General features: G+C 41.5%; 1 protein-coding gene across 1 annotated transcript in view; it reads left to right on the plus strand.

Moving 5' to 3' along the window:
- The window catches only part of BRWD3 (bromodomain and WD repeat domain containing 3), a 466,754-nt gene that overhangs the window by 347,000 nt on the left and 99,435 nt on the right, over positions 1-20,319 (plus strand). The gene's annotated exons all lie outside the window — the stretch shown is intronic.

Consider the following 20,319-nt stretch of genomic DNA (forward strand, 5'->3'; position numbering starts at 1 on the left):
CTCAGCCTCCAAGGGACAGGGAAGCCGGATAAAAGAACATCTTTCTTACGCTGTGTAGACTACCTTCGATTTATGGTGGTAGTTGTTCCCGTGCCTCTGGCAGAGAGGGGAGTAGGGTTGTATTTAAAACGATTAATCGTTCCCAAAAAGGAGGGAACTTTTCGTCCCATCTTAGACCTGAAGGACCTCAACATCCGGTCCATTCTTCGTCTCATGCAGGAGGGTCAATTCATGACGATCATAGAACCTGAAGAATGCATACATTCACATTCAAAGTCACCGAGACCTTTACCAGTACCTACGGGGATTGCTGTGACTCCATACTTAGACAACATCTTGGTTCAGGTGGCATCTTAAAATTTAGCGTAATCTCACACAGAGAAGTTACTCTGTTACCTTTGACCGCATGGCTGGAAATTGAACATGGAAAAAAGTTCTCCCAACATGACCGTGAACTTTCTGGGTATTATCATAGATTCTATCAGCATGTGTAAAATAAAATAAAATGTGATGAGAAGAGGGCGCTATGCAGCGAACACAAAAGATACAGTAAAATCACTTATCATAAATGTCATAAATCAGTTTAATATTAATCTAGAAAAACACATATACATTCTCTAAAAAACTTTAAAAAAAAATCCAATAAAGCGATATACCATAAATGATAGTATAAAAAATAAAAAAAGGGTTAAACGTCTCCCCATACGTAAGATTTATAAAGTAGAATCACATATATTGTGCAGACATAAAAGCTTCCTGAGTTCGATCCAGACTGGTAATCCACCTATGCCAAATATGTAACAAACAGTCATATAACTGACCAACAGTCATATAACTGACCAACAGTCATATAACTGACCAACAGTCATATAACTGACCAACAGTCATATAACTGACCAACAGTCATATAACTGACCAACAGTCATATAACTGACCAACAGTCATATAACTGACCAACAGTCATATAACTGACCAACAGTCATATAACTGACCAACAGTCATATAACTGACCAACAGTCATATAACTGACCAACAGTCATATAACTGACCAACAGTCATATAACTGACCAACAGTCATATAACTGACCAACAGTCATATAACTGACCAACAGTCATATAACTGACCAACAGTCATATAACTGACCAACAGTCATATAACTGACCAACAGTCATATAACTGACCAACAGTCATATAACTGACCAACAGTCATATAACTGACCAACAGTCAAATAGTGTTCCACCATACAAATGTACATGCGCTCACTGGATTTAAAACACAGCACTCTTTATTAAGTTGCTACGTTTTGGGGCATTCACCCCTTCCTCAGGTCTGAATGTACTTGGATATTTCTCACAGATGCGGCTTATATAGCCGTTCCAACACTTAGGAGTGTGGTAAAACTTGCCTCCTTTAAAGCCAATAAGTCATTCCAAGTGAAAAGTAGTAAACCGCTTAAATTACCTGACCCTGGTAACTTTCATATGCCTGGTGCTCACAAACAGCCGGTGTCACATCTCCCAAGCCGTTTCCACACCTTGTGAGAACCTGGTGAGACTCCCAGCTTCCTCTGTGTAGCGTTCCAATTGGCTTTAACGGTTACTTCCTTTTTTTTTTCTTCCGTAAGGATGGGAGCTTTCAGCAAGAGACATAACGATAGTGATTCAGCATGTGTATCTTTCTTACAGATAAACACACAGAGAAGCTTCAGGCTGCCTGACATCTACTTCAATCCACTCCTTGGCCTTGGGTGGTTCAATGCATGGAGGTAGTAGGTCTTATGGTTGCGACTTCGGATCCTATTCCTTTTGCTCAATTTCATCTGAGACCTCTACAGTTATATATGCTCAAGCAATGGAACGGTAATCATTTAAACCTGTCTCAGGTAATATCTCTGGATCCAAAAAGAGAGTCTCTTTCCTGATGGCTTTCTCAGGAAACCCTTTCTTTAGGGCATGTCCTTCCTGCACCGATCCTGGGAGATCTTAACTGATGCAAGTCTGACAGGCAGGGGTGCTGTGTGGGGTTATCTGAGAGCTTAGTGAACCTGCTGACCAAAGGAAGCAATTCTTCCAATCAACGTTCTGGAACTAAGTGCCATCTTAAACGCTCTTCAGACGTTGTCCTAGTTACGTTACTTCAGTTTTATTCGATTCCAATCTGACAACATAACTACAGTGGCCTATGTCAATCACCAGGGCGGAACTTGCAGTTCTCTGGCAATGCTGGAAGTGTCTCGTATCCTTCAATGAGCAGACACATACCAATGCCAAATATCGGCCATCCTCATTCCAGCATCATTCAATCTGGAGGGAATTTCAACTATTCTGTTAGCTCCTGCATGCAGGATATGGTATGCAGACCTAGTAAGAATGTAATCTGCTTCTCCGTGGAGGCTGACTGCATGGAGATTGAATGCATAGTTTTGTCCCAGAGGATTTCTTGGAGACTGTGAATGATCCTCTGGTTCAGGCACATAAACCGGTTACTAGGCGCATTTACCATAATGTGTGGAGGACTTACTTGTCTTAGTGCATGTATCTGTATGTATGGATATTGATATATAAGTCCAAGATATAAATAAAGCACTCTCTGGTTTTCAGTCAGTGAAAAAATATTAATTCAAGCTTGACGTTTCGGGGTAAACAAACCGCGTACAAGCAAAACTTAAATAGGCCTAAGACAGCCCTCCTCAAAACAGTCTGCCAATGAAAATGCAGCGTGTGCAAAACAAACGTAGGCTAGCAGCTAATGAGCTGAACAAACAGTGTTATTAACCTTTATGTGAAGGGTCTAATATTGTGAAGTGTCAAATAATGTGTTTAGTGGCTTTAAACCATACCTCCGATGCCCCCAAAAGACCTAGGCAGCAAAAACATATAAACAATGGGAAAAATAGAACAAATATGTTCAATATGTGAAATACAACTAAAAGTATGGCCGTCTGTCTCATAACGTTCTACATATATATATATATATATATATATATATACACACACACAGCACCTCAGAGGATATACATTAAGAAATAAAGAGACATCCACATGGGTAATCATTAATGAAGCCTAATATTGTAAGTGCCATCACTATAGCAACTGCCTTAAGAGTAAACCATGCGCTACTTAGTGTTGACAGAAACTCTGGCCACTATTTTCAAAGGAACACTGGAAACTGAACATTACAGAGGATATGAATTGTTAAAGGGCCACTGTAAGTAAATATTTTCTATGCCTGTTACTAACTAACTACCCCAAATACGCTTTTTATCAATAGCATTTCATTAACATATCTCTACCGTATATCAGAAATCTTGTCTGCAAATTTAATTGTTTTCCAAACCCACTCCGTGGGTATCCTTTGCTCTGTACCAATCCGTTTACAATACCTAGGTTTCAAAATGGCGCTTTAAACACAATTTCATTGGTTTAAGTATTTTGAACACACAGTGCTGAAAATAGTGGGCAGGATAACGTGACATCATCGGGGAATAAAAGATATAACTTTTATAAAGTTATGAAACTTCGTTTTGGAGAAAATATAGGTCAGTAGGTTTTAATAAATGTTTATTAACTTTAATATGTTAGTTGTTTGGCTTAAAAATTATAACAGAAAGTAATCCTTTAACTAAAGAGCCATCCACCTGGGGAGCTAGTTGATGAAACTATCTTAAAGGTATAGAAACACATAAAGAAAACCACACACAAAATATACAAATAAGTACCTGAAGTGCCATGGGCATGGTCAAACAATTGGTACCACAACTCATCATGCCCCCGAGAAGTATACCATTCCAAAGAATACATAGGTGCAGAAATTGCAAGGACACATAAGAAAGGGGACAGGGGGGAAAAGGAAAGCTGCCAAAGTATCCAATCAGACCATCATACGCTAGAGGCTTGCCATTAAATAGAGGGCCCCAGAAGACACAGTCATCAAGCCACCAAAATAAAAAGGGGTGATTAGTAGGTAAAAGTATAGTGAAATAACACATGTGTAGTTAAAAACAACTAACTGAAAATTAAAAAAGTACTAGAAAGGTACTAAACGAACTAGAAAAATACTAAAAGAACAGACTGATACATGACAGAATAACCACATGGGCCTAGAATCATCAAAACTCAAGACAAAAAGACACAGCTGTCAATGAACAAGAGAAATACATGAGAGCACTAAAACTCTCACATTAGAATTAAAGTAAACATAAAAGACCTATAGACAAATAGATTAATCTGGACTCTCATTAGCAGGATTGGGACTCTCATATGGGAAGATATGTAAGAGAACATGTCACCCCAATCATCACATGTCTATGGATATTGGAATGTTCATTAGAGGTAACATTGCCACCCTGTGTTTGTTTAGTCCCTCGGGTGACAGCGTACCCAACTCAAAGATACAACTAGTTTCTCTTTGGAGTAGGATCTTCTCTCTGTTGCCTCCTCTTCGGAGGGGGGGGGGGGGGACATGGTCTATAATGCGGAACCTAAGGTCCTTCACCGAATGTTGGGCCTCTAGAAAGTGGCTTGCCACGGGTGGTTCAGCCTTACCAGCTTGGAGTGCTTGACGTATGTTCGAGCGGTAATTGGACATCCTGGTGCGAGCATCATCACATTGTTTTCCAGTATAAAATTTGCCACATGGGCAGTGTAGTAAATAGATGATGTATGTGGTAGTTCAGGTCACGAATGTGTTGATCTGATTCTTTCTTGTCCGGATGTTTGAATGAAGAGCCAGTCAGCATGCTGTTGCACGTAACACAACTTGTGCAGTGGAAGCAGCCCTTCTTGTCTTTCTAATGACACGGCGAGTCCACGGATCATCATAATTACTATTGGGAATATCACTCCTGGCCAGCAGGAGGAGGCAAAGGGCACCACAGCAAAGCTGTTAAATATCACTTCCCTACCCACAAACCCCAGTCATTCTCTTTGCCTGTGCAAGGAGGTGGTAAAGTTTTAGGTGTCTGAATATTCATTAATCAAAAGTTTATTTTTTTTAAAGCAGAGCAGGTTGTTCTGTTTTTTCTGGGGTCTAGCTGTGTTCCACGTCAGTCTCTTCAGTAGAGCTGTGGTGGCTTTTAAGCATTTGGAAACTGGTGGGGTTTAATTCTCACTGTGCCTTCCATGTCTGATGCTGCCCTATCCTGAATGCCTGATTAGGTTTAGTCAGTCTTTCATTGTTCCACGGGTCTATGAGGGGAGGAAGCCTTCTCATATCTGTGAGCTGCCCTGCTGCCGGGCAGATTGAACTCAGGTAAGTGCCTGTTTTTTATTTTCTTTACTGCAAAAGAAGGTTATGGCACTTTTCTTGGGATGGGGACTGTAAAACCTTTGTGGGCACTGTGAGACACTTTTAGAGGAGAGGCTGTGTGTTTGGTGCAGCTGTTTTTGCTGCGTGTGTTTTGTTTAATACATGCTTTTTTTCAGTATGAGTTATGGCAGCTAGTCTGTTGGTAACGCCCATGAATAGGAGGGACGGTTTCTGAGGTCTGTTTGGTTGTTCCGGTCTGAGTGGAGGTTGCGTGTGGCGTTTCAGAACACCTTGGGGCTTCATTGTGCTTCTGTTGAATTTGGGTTCCGGTTCGTTGGGTATATTATCTGGCTTCAGGAGGTCAGGTAGTCACCTCAGCAGGGTGTGTTGAGGTAAGGAGGCTGCCTGTAGGTTTTAGTAGTATTTAGTTAGGTGTTTTTTCTGTCGAAAAGAAAACAGAATTTCTTTCATGTAATTAGCAAGAGTCCATGAGCTAGTGACGTATGGGATATACATTCCTACACGGAGGGGCAAAGTTTCCCAAACCTCACAATGCCTATAAATACACCCCTCACCACACCCACAAATCAGTTTTACAAACTTTGCCTCCTATGGAGGTGGTGAAGTAAGTTTGTGCTAGATTCTACGTTGATATGCGCTCCGCAGCAGGTTGGAGCCCGGTTTTCCTCTCAGCGTGCAGTGAATGTCAGAGGGATGTGAGGAGAGTATTGCCTATTTGAATTCAATGATCTCCTTCTATGGGGTCTATTTCATAGGTTCTCTGTTATCGGTCGTAGAGATTCATCTCTTACCTCCCTTTTCAGATCGACGATATACTCTTATATATACCATTACCTCTACTGATTCTCGTTTCAGTACTGGTTTGGCTTTCTACTACATGTAGATGAGTGTCCTGGGGTAAGTAAGACACTCTAAGCTATGGTTGGGCACTTTTATATAAAGTTCTAAATATATGTATTCAAACATTTATTTGCCTTGACTCAGGATGTTCAACGTTCCTTATTTCAGACAGTCAGTTTCATATTTGGGATAATGCATATGAATAAATCAATTTTTTTCTTACCTTAAAATTTGACTTTTTTTCCTGTGGGCTGTTAGGCTCGCGGGGGCTGAAAATGCTTCATTTTATTGCGTCATTTTTGGCGCTGATTTTTTTTGGCGCAAAAAGTTTTTTCTGTTTCCGGCGTCATACGTGTCGCCGGAAGTTGCGTCATTTTTTGACGTTTTTTTTGCGCCAAAAGTGTCGGCGTTCTGGATGTGGCGTCGTTTTGGCGCCAAAAGCATTTAGGCGCCAAATAATGTGGGCATCTTTTTTGGCGCTAAAAAATATGGGCGTCACTTTTGTCTCCACATTTAAGTCTCATTATTTATTGCTTCTGGTTGCTAGAAGCTTGTTCACTGGCATTTTTTTGCCATTCCTGAAACTGTCATTTAAGGAATTTGATCAATTTTGCTTTATATGTTTTTTCTATTACATATTGCAAGATGTCCCAGATTGACACTGAGTCAGAAGATACTTCTGGAAAAACACTGCCTGGTGCTGGATCTACCAAAGTTAAGTGTATCTGTTGTAAACTTGTGGTATCTGTTCCTCCAGCTGTTGTTTGTAATGAATGTCATGACAAACTTGTTAATGCAGATAATATTTCCTTTAGTAATGTTACATTACCTGTTGTGGTTCCATCAACATCTAATACTCAGAGTGTTCCTGTTAACATAAGAGATTTTGTTTCTAAATCTATTAAGAAGGCTATGTCTGTTATTCCCCCTTCTAGTAAACGTAAAAGGTCTTTTAAAACTTCTCATTTTTCAGATGAATTTTTAAATGAACATCATCATTCTGATAGTGGTTCCTCTGGTTCAGAGGATTCTGTCTCAGAGGTTGATGCTGATAAATCTTCATATTTATTCAAAATGGAATTTATTCATTCTTTACTTAAAGAGGTCTTAATTGCATTAGAAATAGAGGATTCTGGTCCTCTTGATACTAAATCTAAACGTTTAAATAAGGTTTTTAAATCTCCTGTAGTTATTCCAGAAGTTTTTCCTGTCCCTGATGCTATTTCTGAAGTAATCTCCAGGGAATTGAATAATTTGGGTAATTCATTTACTCCTTCTAAACGTTTTAAGCAATTATATTCTGTGCCATCTGACAGATTAGAATTTTGGGACAAAATCCCTAAGGTTGATGGGGCTGTCTCTACTCTTGCTAAACGTACTACTATTCCTACGGCAGATAGTACTTCCTTTAAGGATCCTTTAGATAGGAAGATTGAATCCTTTCTAAGAAAAGCTTACTTATGTTCAGGTAATCTTCTTAGACCTGCTATATCTTTAGCAGATGTTGCTGCAGCTTCAACTTTTTGGTTAGAAGCTTTAGCGCAACAAGTAACAGATCATAACTCTCATAGCATTGTTAATCTTCTTCAACATGCTAATAACTTTATTTGTGATGCCATCTTTGATATCATTAGAGTTGATGTCAGGTATATGTCTCTAGCTATTTTAGCTAGAAGAGCTTTATGGCTTAAAACTTGGAATGCTGATATGTCTTCTAAGTCAACTTTGCTATCCCTTTCTTTCCAGGGTAATAAATTATTTGGTTCTCAGTTGGATTCTATTATCTCAACTGTTACTGGAGGGAAAGGAACTTTTTTACCACAGGATAAAAAATCTAAAGGTAAATTTAGGTCTAATAATCGTTTTCGTTCCTTTCGTCACAATAAGGAACAAAAGCCTGATCCTTCGCCCTCAGGAGCGGTATCAGTTTGGAAACCATCTCCAGTCTGGAATAAATCCAAGCCTTTTAGAAAACCAAAGCCAGCTCCCAAGTCCACATGAAGGTGCGGCCCTCATTCCAGCCCAGCTGGTAGGGGGCAGATTACGATTTTTCAAACAAATTTGGATCAATTCAATTCACAATCTTTGGATTCAAAACATTGTTTCAGAAGGGTACAGAATTGGCTTCAAGATGAGGCCTCCTGCAAAGAGATTTTTTCTTTCCTGTGTCCCAGTAAATCCAGCGAAGGCTCAAGCATTTCTGAAATGTGTTTCAGATCTAGAGTTGGCTGGAGTAATTATGCCAGTTCCAGTTCTGGAACAGGGGCTGGGGTTTTATTCAAATCTCTTCATTGTACCAAAGAAGGAGAATTCCTTCAGACCAGTTCTGGATCTAAAAATATTGAATCGTTATGTAAGGATACCAACATTCAAAATGGTAACTATAAGGACTATTCTGCCTTTTGTTCAGCAAGGGCATTATATGTCCACAATAGATTTACAGGATGCATATCTACATATTCCGATTCATCCAGATCACTATCAGTTTCTGAGATTCTCTTTCCTAGACAAGCATTACCAGTTTGTGGCTCTGCCGTTTGGCCTAGCAACAACTCCAAGTATTTTTATAAAGGTTCTCGGTGCCCTTCTGTCTGTAATCAGAGAACAGGGTATTGTGGTATTTCCTTATTTGGACGATATCTTGGTACTTGCTCAGTCTTCACATTTAGCAGAATCTCATACGAATCGACTTGTGTTGTTTCTTCAAGATCATGGTTGGAGGATCAATTTACCGAAAAGTTCATTGATTCCTCAAACAAGGGTTACCTTTTTAGGTTTCCAGATAGATTCAGTGTCCATGACTCTGTCTCTGACAGACAAGAGACGTCTAAAATTGATCTCAGCTTGTCGAAACCTTCAATCACAATCATTCCCTTCGGTAGCCTTATGCATGGAAATTCTAGGTCTTATGACTGCTGCATCGGATGCGATCCCCTTTGCTCGTTTTCACATGCGACCTCTTCAGCTCTGTATGCTGAACCAGTGGTGCAGGGATTACACAAAGATATCTCCGTTAATATCTTTAAAACCGATTGTATGACACTCTCTGACGTGGTGGGCAGATCACCATCGTTTAGTTCAGGGGGCTTCTTTTGTTCTTCCGACCTGGACTGTAATTTCAACAGATGCAAGTCTGACAGGTTGGGGAGCTGTTTGGGGGTCTCTGACAGCACAAGGGGTTTGGGAATCTCAGGAGGTGAGATTACCAATCAATATTTTGGAACTCCGTGCAATTTTCAGAGCTCTTCAGTCATGGCCTCTTCTAAAGAGAGAACCGTTCTTTTGTTTTCAGACAGACAATGTCACAACTGTGGCATACATCAATCATCAAGGAGGGACTCAGTCCTCTGGCTATGATAGAAGTATCTCGAATACTGGTATGGGCGGAATCCAGCTCCTGTCTAGTTTCTGCGGTTCATATCCCAGTTATAGACAATTGGGAAGCGGATTATCTCAGTCGCCAAACGTTACATCCGGGCGAATGGTCTCTTCACCCAGAGGTATTTCTTCAGATTGTTCAAATGTGGGGACTTCCAGAAATAGATCTGATGGCTTCTCATCTAAACAAGAAACTTCCCAGGTATCTGTCCAGATCCAGGGATCCTCAAGCGGAAGCAGTGGATGCATTGTCTCTTCCTTGGAAGTATCATCCTGCCTATATCTTTCCGCCTCTAGTTCTTCTTCCAAGAGTAATCTCCAAGATTCTGAAGGAATGCTCGTTTGTTCTGCTGGTGGCTCCAGCATGGCCTCACAGGTTTTGGTATGCGGATCTTGTCCGGATGGCCTCTTGCCAACCGTGGACTCTTCCGTTAAGACCAGACCTTCTGTCGCAAGGTCCTTTTTTCCATCAGGATCTCAAATCCTTAAATTTAAAGGTATGGAGATCGAACGCTTGATTCTTAGTCAAAGAGGTTTCTCTGACTCTGTGATTAATACTATGTTACAGGCTCGTAAATCTGTATCTAGGAAGATATATTATAGAGTCTGGAAGACTTACATTTCTTGGTGTCTTTCTCATCACTTTTCCTGGCATTCTTTTAGAATTCCGAGAATTTGACAGTTTCTTCAGGATGGTTTGGATAAAGGTTTGTCTGCAAGTTCCTTGAAAGGACAAATCTCTGATCTTTCTGTTCTTTTTCATAGAAAGATTGCTAATCTTCCTGATATTCATTGTTTTGTACAAGCTTTGGTTCGTATAAAACCTGTCATTAAGTCAATCTCTCCTCCTTGGAGTTTGAATTTGGTTCTGGGGGCTCTTCAAGCTCCTCCGTTTGAACCTATGCATTCATTAGACATTAAATTACTTTCTTGGAAAGTTTTGTTTCTCCAACATTGGTGTGTCCGGTCCACGGCGTCATCCTTACTTGTGGGATATTCTCTTCCCCAACAGGAAATGGCAAAGAGTCCCAGCAAAGCTGGTCACATGATCCCTCCTAGGCTCCGCCCACCCCAGTCATTCTCTTTGCCGTTGCACAGGCAACATCTCCACAGAGATGGTTAAGAGTTTTTTGGTGTTTTTTTATGCAGATTCTAACTAATTATTGGTATTATAATCTTGGGGAACGTTTAGAAAAACGGCAGGCACTGTGTTGGACACCTTTTTCAGATGGGGGCCTTTCTAGTTATAGACAGAGCCTCATTCTGGGACTGTATAGGGGTTAAATGTAAAAACGGCTCCGGTTTTGTTAATTTAAGGGTTAAAGCTCTGAAATTTGGTGTGCAATACTTTTAATGCTTTAAGACACTGTGGTGAAATTTTGGTGAATTTTGAACAATTCCTTCATACTTTTTCACATATTCAGTAATAGTGTTTTCAGTTTGAAATTTAAAGTGACAGTAACGGTTTTATTTTAAAACATTTTTTGTGATTTGTTGACAAGTTTAAGCCTGTTTAACATGTCTGTACCATCAGATAAGCTATGTTCTATATGTATGAAAGCCAATGTGTCTCCCCATTTAAATTTATGTGATAATTGTGCCATAGTGTCCAAACAAAGTAAGGACAGTAATGCAACAGATAATGATATTGCCCAAGATGATTCCTCAAATGAGGGGAGTAAACATGATACTACATCATCCCCTACTGTGTCTACACCAGTTATGCCCACACAGGAGGCCCCTAGTACATCTAGTGCGCCAATACTTATTACCATGCAACAATTAACGGCTGTAATGGATAACTCCATAGCAAATCTTTTATCCAAAATGCCTACTTATCAGAGAAAGCGCGATTGCTCTGTTTTAAACACTGAAGAGCAAGAGGACGCTGATGATAACTGTTCTGACATATCCTCACACCAATCTCAAGGGGCCATGAGGGAGGTTTTGTCTGATGGAGAAATTTCAGATTCAGGAAAAATTTCTCATCAAGCTGAACCTGATGTTGTGACATTTAAATTTAAATTAGAACATCTCCGCGCACTGCTTAAGGAGGTGTTATCTACTCTGGATGATTGTGACAATTTGGTCATTCCAGAGAAATTATGTAAGATGGACAAGTTCCTAGAGGTTCCGGTGCCCCCCGACGCTTTTCCTATACCCAAGCGGGTGGCGGACATAGTAAATAAAGAGTGGGAAAGGCCCGGCATACCTTTTGTTCCCCCCCCCCCTATATTTAAGAAATTATTTCCTATAGTCGACCCCAGAAAGGTCTTATGGCAGACAGTCCCCAAGGTGGAGGGGGCGGTTTCTACTCTAAATAAACGCACTACTATTCCTATCGAAGATAGTTGTGCTTTCAAAGATCCTATGGATAAGAAATTAGAGGGTTTGCTTAAAAAGATTTTTGTACAGCAAGGTTACCTTCTACAACCAATTTCATGCATTGTTCCTGTCACTACGGCAGCGTGTTTCTGGTTCGAGGAACTAGAAAAATCGCTCAGTAAAGAATCTTCGTATGAGGAGGTTATGGACAGAGTTCAAGCACTTAAATTGGCTAACTCTTTTGTTTTTAGATGCCGCTTTGCAATTAGCTAGATTAGCGGCGAAAAATTCAGGGTTTGCTGTCGTGGCGCGCAGAGTGCTTTGGCTAAAGTCTTGGTCAGCGGATGTGTCTTCCAAGACAAAATTGCTTAACATTCCTTTCAAAGGTAAAACATTATTTGGACCTGATTTGAAAGAGATTATTTCAGACATCACTGGGGGAAAGGGCCACGCCCTCCCACAGGATAGGTCTTTTAAGGCTAATAATAAGCCTAATTTTCGTCCCTTTCGCAGAAACGGACCAGTCTCTAATTCTGTATCCTCTAAGCAAGAGGGTAATACTTCACAACCCAAACCAGCCTGGAAACCAATGCAAGGCTGGAACAAGGGTAAGCAGGCCAAGAAGCCTACCACTGCTACCAAAACAGCATGAAGGGATAGCCCCCGATCCGGGACCGGATCTAGTGGGGGGCAGACTTTCTCTCTTTGCTCAGGCTTGGGCAAGAGATGTTCAGGATCCTTGGGCGCTAGAAATAGTTTCTCAAGGTTATCTCCTGGAATTCAAGGAACTACCCCCAAGGGGAAGGTTCCACAGGTCTCAATTATCTTCAAACCAAATATAGAGACAGGCATTCTTACATTGTGTAGAAGACCTGTTAAAGATGGGAGTGATACATCCAGTTCCAATAAGAGAACAAGGAATGGGATTTTATTCCAATCTGTTCATAGTTCCCAAAAAAGAGGGAACATTCAGACCAATTTTGGATCTAAAGATCCTAAACAAATTTCTCAGGGTACCATCGTTCAAAATGGAAACTATTCGAACGATCCTGCCTACTATCCAGGAAAATCAATTTATGACTACCGTGGATTTAAAGGATGCGTACCTACATATTCCTATCCACAAGGAACATCATCAGTTCCTAAGGTTCGCTTTTCTGGACAAGCATTACCAGTTTGTGGCACTTCCATTTGGATTAGCCACTGCTCCAAGGATTTTCACAAAGGTACTAGGGTCCCTTCTAGCGGTTCTAAGACCAAGGGGCATTGCAGTAGTACCTTACTTAGACGACATCCTGATTCAAGCGTCGTCCCTGTCAAAAGCAAAGGCTCATACGGACATCGTCCTAGCCTTTCTCAGATCTCACGGATGGAAGGTGAACAAAGAAAAAAGTTCTGTCCCCGTCAACAAGAGTTCCCTTCTTGGGAACAATAATAGATTCCTTAGAAATGAGGATTTTTCTGACAGAGGTCAGAAAATCAAAACTTCTAAGCTCTTGTCAAGTACTTCATTCTGTTCCTCGTCCTTCCATAGCGCAGTGCATGGAAGTAATAGGATTGATGGTTGCAACAATGGACATAGTTCCTTTTGCAGGAATTCATCTAAGACCATTACAACTGTGCATGCTCAGACAGTGGAATGGGGATTATACAGACTTGTCTCCGACGATTCAAGTAGATCAAAAGACCAGAGATTCACTCCGTTGGTGGCTGACCCTGGACAATCTGTCACAGGGAATGAGCTTCCGCAGACCAGAGTGGGTCATTGTCACGACCGACGCCAGCCTAGTGGGCTGGGGCGCGGTCTGGGAATCCCTGAAAGCTCAGAGTCTATGGTCTCGGGAAGAGTCTCTTCTCCCGATAAACATTCTGGAACTGAGAGCGATATTCAATGCTCTCAGAGCTTGGCCTCAACTAGCAAAGGCCAAATTCATAAGGTTTCAGTCAGACAACATGACGACCGTTGCATATATCAATCATCAGGGGGGAACAAGGACTTCCCTGGCGATGAAAGAAGTGACCAAGATAATTCAATGGGCGGAGGATCACTCCTGCCACTTGTCTGCGATCCACATCCCAGGAGTGGAAAATTGGGAAGCGGATTTTCTGAGTCGTCAGACATTCCATCCGGGGGAGTGGGAACTCCATCCGGAAATCTTTGCCCAAATAACTCAATTATGGGGCATTCCAGACATGGATCTGATGGCGTCTCGTCAGAACTTCAAGGTTCCTTGCTACGGGTCCAGATCCAGGGATCCCAAGGCGACCCTAGTAGATGCACTAGTAGCACCTTGGACCTTCAACCTAGCTTATGTATTCCCACCGTTTCCTCTCATCCCCAGGCTGGTAGCCAGGATCAATCAGGAGAGGGCCTCGGTGATCTTGATAGCTCCTGCGTGGCCACGCAGGACTTGGTATGCAGACCTGGTGAATATGTCATCGGCTCCACCATGGAAGCTACCTTTGAGACAGGACCTTCTTGTTCAGGGTCCATTCGAACATCCGAATCTGGTTTCCCTCCAACTGACGGCTTGGAGATTGAACGCTTGATTTTATCAAAGCGTGGGTTTTCAGATTCTGAAATAGATACTCTGATTCAGGCTAGAAAGCCTGTAACTAGAAAAATTTACCATAAAATATGGAAAAAATATATCTGTTGGTGTGAATCTAAAGGATTCCCATGGAACAAGATAAAAATTCCTAAGATTCTATCCTTTCTACAAGAAGGTTTGGAGAAAGGATTATCTGCAAGTTCTCTGAAGGGACAGATCTCTGCTTTATCTGTTTTACTTCACAAAAGACTGGCAGCTGTGCCAGATGTTCAAGCATTTGTTCAGGCTCTGGTTAGGATCAAGCCTGTTTACAGACCTTTGACTCCTCCCTGGAGTCTAAATCTAGTTCTTTCAGTTCTTCAAGGGGTTCCGTTTGAACCCTTACATTCCGTAGATATTAAGTTATTATCTTGGAAAGTTTTGTTTTTGGTTGCATTTTCTTCTGCTAGAAGAGTTTCAGAGTTATCTGCTCTGCAGTGTTCTCCGCCCTATCTGGTGTTCCATGCAGATAAGGTGGTTTTGCGTACTAAGCCTGGTTTTCTTCCGAAAGTTGTTTCCAACAAAAATATTAACCAGGAGATAGTTGTACCTTCTTTGTGTCCGAATCCAGTTTCAAAGAAGGAACGTTTGTTACACAATTTGGACGTAGTCCGTGCTCTAAAATTCTATGTAGAGGCTACTAAAGATTTCAGACAAACATCTTCCTTGTTTGTTGTTTATTCTGGTAAAAGGAGAGGTCAAAAAGCGACTTCTACCTCTCTTTCCTTTTGGCTTAAAAGCATTATCCGATTGGCTTATGAGACTGCCGGACGGCAGCCTCCTGAAAGAATCACAGCTCACTCCACTAGGGCTGTGGCTTCCACATGGGCCTTCAAGAACGAGGCTTCTGTTGACCAGATATGTAAGGCAGCGACTTGGTCTTCATTGCACACTTTTGCCAAATTTTACAAATTTGATACTTTTGCTTCTTCGGAGGCTATTTTTGGGAGAAAGGTTTTGCAAGCCGTGGTGCCTTCCATTTAGGTGACCTGATTTGCTCCCTCCCTTCATCCGTGTCCTAAAGCTTTGGTATTGGTTCCCACAAGTAAGGATGACGCCGTGGACCGGACACACCAATGTTGGAGAAAACAGAATTGATGCTTACCTGATAAATTACTTTCTCCAACGGTGTGTCCGGTCCACGGCCCGCCCTGGTTTTTTAATCAGGTCTGATGAATTATTCTCTCTAACTACAGTCACCACGGTATCATATGGTTTCTCCTATATATATTTCCTCCTGTCCGTCGGTCGAATGACTGGGGTGGGCGGAGCCTAGGAGGGATCATGTGACCAGCTTTGCTGGGACTCTTTGCCATTTCCTGTTGGGGAAGAGAATATCCCACAAGTAAGGATGACGCCGTGGACCGGACACACCGTTGGAGAAAGTAATTTATCAGGTAAGCATAAATTCTGTTTTCTTTTGGCCATCTCTTCTGCTAGAAGAGTTTCTGAATTATCTGCTCTTTCTTGTGAGTCTCCTTTTCTGATTTTTCATCAGGATAAGGCGGTGTTGCGAACTTCTTTTCAATTTTTACCTAAGGTTGTGAATTCTAACAACATTAGTAGAGAAATTGTGGTTCCTTCATTATGTCCTAATCCTAAGAATTCTAAGGAGAGATCATTGCATTCTTTGGATGTAGTTAGAGCTTTGAAATATTATGTTGAAGCTACTAAGAATTTCCGAAAGACTTCTAGTCTATTTGTTATCTTTTCCGGTTCTAGGAAAGGTCAGAAGGCCTCTGCCATTTCTTTGGCATCTTGGTTGAAATCTTTAATTCATCATGCTTATGTCGAGTCGGGTAAAACTTCGCCTCAAAGGATTACAGCTCATTCTACTAGGTCAGTTTCTACTTCCTGGGCGTTTAGGAATGAAGCTTCGATTGATCAGATTTGCAAAGCAGCAACTTGGTCTTCTTTGCATACTTTTACTAAATTCTACCATTTTGATGTGTTTTCTTCTTCTGAAGCAGTTTTTGGTAGAAAAGTACTTCAGGCAGCTGTTTCAGTTTTATTCTTCTGCTTATAATTCCAGTTTTTTTCATTATAAGATTTAAACTTTATTTTGGGTGTGGATTATTTTCAGCAGAATTGGCTGTCTTTATTTTATCTCTCCCTCTCTAGTGACTCTTGCGTGGAAGATCCACATCTTGGGTAGTCATTATCCCATACGTCACTAGCTCATGGACTCTTGCTAATTACATGAAAGAAAACATAATTTATGAACTTACCTGATAAATTCATTTCTTTCATATTAGCAAGAGTCCACGAGGCCCACCCTTTTTTTGTGGTGGTTTTGATTTTTTTGTATAAAGCACAATTATTCCAATTCCTTATTTTTTATGCTTTTGCACTTTTTTTCTTATCACCCCACTTCTTGGCTATACGTTAAACTGATTTGTGGGTGTGGTGAGGGGTGTATTTATAGGCATTTTGAGGTTTGGGAAACTTTGCCCCTCCTGGTAGGAATGTATATCCCATACGTCACTAGCTCATGGACTCTTGCTAATATGAAAGAAATGAATTTATCAGGTAAGTTCTTACATAAATTGTTTCTCTTGTTAAGTGTGTTCAGTCCACGGGTCATCCATTACTTATGGGATATATTCTCCTTCCCAACAGGAAGTTGCAAGAGGATCACCCAAGCAGAGCTGCTATATAGCTCCTCCCCTCACATGTCATACCCAGTCATTCTCTTGCAACTCTCAACAAAGAAGGAGGTCGCGAGAGGAGTTGGAGTTTTTACTTAATTATTCTTCAATCAAAAGTTTGTTATTTTAAAATGACACCGGAGTGTGCCGTTTTTTTGTATCTCAGGCAGTATTTGGAGAAGAATCTGCCTGCGTTTTTCTATGATCTTAGCAGACGTAACTAAGTTCCGCTGGCTGTTCTCGACATTCTGAGGAGTAGGGTAACTTCAGAAAGAGGGGAATAGCATGCGGGGTCCCCCGCAAATGAGGTATGTGCAGTACATTATTTTCTGGGAATGGAATTGACTAAGAAAATACTGCTGTTACCCATATGATGTAAGTACAGCCTTAAATGCAGTAGTAGCGACTGGTATCAGGCTGATAAATGTATGCGCAGTTGAGTTATTTTCTAGGGACTAGAATTTGACTGAGAAAATACTGTTAATACTGAAATAATGTTTAAGCCTTATCTTCAGTGGAAGCGACTGGTAGCAGGCTTAGTGATAACTTTGCATGACATTCAAAATGTTGTTTTTAAAACGTTTACTGGCATGTTATTCGTTTTGTGAGGTACTTTGGTGATAAATCTTTTTGGGCATGATTTTTTTCCACATGGCTAACGTATTTTCTGCATAGAAACCGTTATATCAGGTCTCCCACTGTTGTAATATGAGTGGGAGGGACCTTGTTTTAGCGCCTTGTTGCGCAGTTAAAATTCTAGCACAGTCTTCCTGTTTCTTCCTCCTTGATCCAGGACGTCTCTAGAGAGCTCAGGGGTCTTCAAAATTCGTTTTTGAGGGAGGTAATCAGTCACAGCAGATCTGTGACAGTGTGTTTGACTGTGATGAAGCGTTAAATCTTAATTTGATATCCGTTTTTGGGGTATTGAGGGGTTAATCATCCATTTGCTAATGGGTGCAATCCTCTGCTAATTAATATTTTTCTGGTTAAGAATTGTTGACTATAACTGAACTAGTTTTCCTTGTTATTCAACTGTATTTTTAAAAGCGCTGCAGCGTTTTTTTATATTGCTTGTAAACTTATTGAAAGTGATTTCCAAGCTTGCTAGCTTCATTGCTAGTCTGTTTAAACATGTCTGATGCAGAGGAATCTGCTTGTTCATTATGTTCAAAAGCCTATGTGGAGCCCAATAGAAATATGTGTACCAATTGTATTGATATTACTTTGAATAAAAGTCAATCTGTACCGATAAAGAAATTATCACCAGACAACGAGGGGGAAGTTATGCCGTCTAACTCTCCTCACGTGTCAGTACCTGCGTCTCCCGCTCGGGAGGTGCGTAAGATTGAGGCGCCAAGTACATCAAGGCCCTTACAAATCACTTTACATGATATGGCTAATGTTATGAAAGAAGTATTATACAATATGCCCGAATTAAGAGGCAAGCGCGATAGCTCTGGGTTAAGGACAGAGCGCGCTGATGACACGAGAGCCATGTCTGATACTGCGTCACAATTTGCAGAACATGAGGACGGAGAGCTTCATTCTGTCGGTGACGGTTCTGATCCGGGGAGACCGGATTCAGAAATTTCAAATTTTAAATTTAAGCTTGAGAGCCTCCGCGTGTTACTAGGGGAGGTGTTAGCGGCTCTGAATGATTGCGACACGGTGGCAATCCCAGAGAAATTATGTAGGTTGGATAGATACTATGCGGTACCGGTGTGTACTGACATTTTTCCTATACCAAAAAGGCTTACAGAAATTATTAGTAAGGAGTGGGATAGACCCGGTGTGCCCTTTTCCTCTCCTCCGATATTTAGAAAAATGTTCCCTATAGACGCCACCACACGAGACTTATGGCAGACGGTCCCTAAGGTGGAGGGAGCAGTTTCTACTTTAGCCAAGCGTACCACTGTCCTGGTGGAGGATAGCTGTGCTTTCTCAGATCCAATGGATAAAAAATTAGAGGGTTACAAGGTTTTTTATATTGCAGCCTCTTGCATGCATTGATCCTGTCACGGCTGCAGCGGCATTCTGGTTTGAGTCTCTGGAAGAGGCGATTCGCACAGCACCATTGGATGAGACTTTGAGCAAAGTTAGAACACTTAAACTGGCTAATGCGTTTGTTTCGGATGCCGTAGTGCATTAACCAAACTTACGGCTAAAAATTCCGGATTCGCCATACAGGCGCGCAGGGCGCTATGGCTTAAATCCTGGTCAGCAGATGTAACTTCTAAGTCTAAACTACTTAACATTCCTTTCAAAGGGCAGACCTTATTCGGGCCCGGCTTGAAGGAAATTATTGCTGACATTACGGGAGGTAAGGGCCACACCCTTCCTCAGGACAGGGCCAAATCAAAGGCCAAACAGTCTAATTTTCGTGCCTTTCGTAACTTCAAGGCAGGAGCAGCATCAACTTCCTCCGCTCCAAAACAGGAAGGAACTACTGCTCGTTACAGACAGGGTTGGAAAGGCAACCATTCATGGAACAAGGGCAAGCAGGCCAGAAAGCCTACTTCCGCCCCTAAGACAGCATGAAGACAGGGCCCCCTCTCCGGAGATGGATCTAGTGGGGGGCAGACTTTCTCTCTTCGCCCAGGCCTGGGCAAGAGATGTACAGGATCCCTGGACGTTGGAGATTATATCTCAGGGATACCTTCTGGATTTCAAAACTTCTCCTCCACAAGGGAGGTTTCATCTGTCAAGGTTATCAACAAACCTAGTAAAGAAAGAGGCATTTCTACAATGTGTACAAGACCTCTTAGTGATGGGAGTGATCCACCCAGTTCCGCTACGGAACGAGGACAAGGGTTTTACTCAAATCTATTTGTGGTTCCCAAAAAAGAGGGAACCTTCAGACCAATCTTAGACTTAAAAATCTTAAACAAATTCCTAAGGGTTCCATCGTTCAAGATGGAAACCATTCGGACCATCCTGCCCATGATCCAAGAGGGTCAATATATGACCACAGTGGACTTAAAGGATGCCTACCTTCACATACCGATTCACAAAGATCATTATCGGTACCTACGATTTGTCTTTCTAGACAGGCATTACCAGTTTGTAGCTCTTCCCTTCGGGTTAGCTACGGCCCCGAGAATTTTTACAAAGGTTCTGGGCTCACTTCTGGCGGTACTAAGACCACGAGGCATAGCGGTGGCTCCGTACCTAGACGACATTCTGATTCAAGCGTCAAGTTTTCAAAATGCAAAGTCTCATACAGAGATAGTTCTAGCATTTCTGAGGTCGCATGGGTGGAAAGTGAAC

Source organism: Bombina bombina, chromosome 1 (assembly GCF_027579735.1).
Source record: "Bombina bombina isolate aBomBom1 chromosome 1, aBomBom1.pri, whole genome shotgun sequence".
NCBI lineage: Eukaryota > Metazoa > Chordata > Amphibia > Anura > Bombinatoridae > Bombina > Bombina bombina.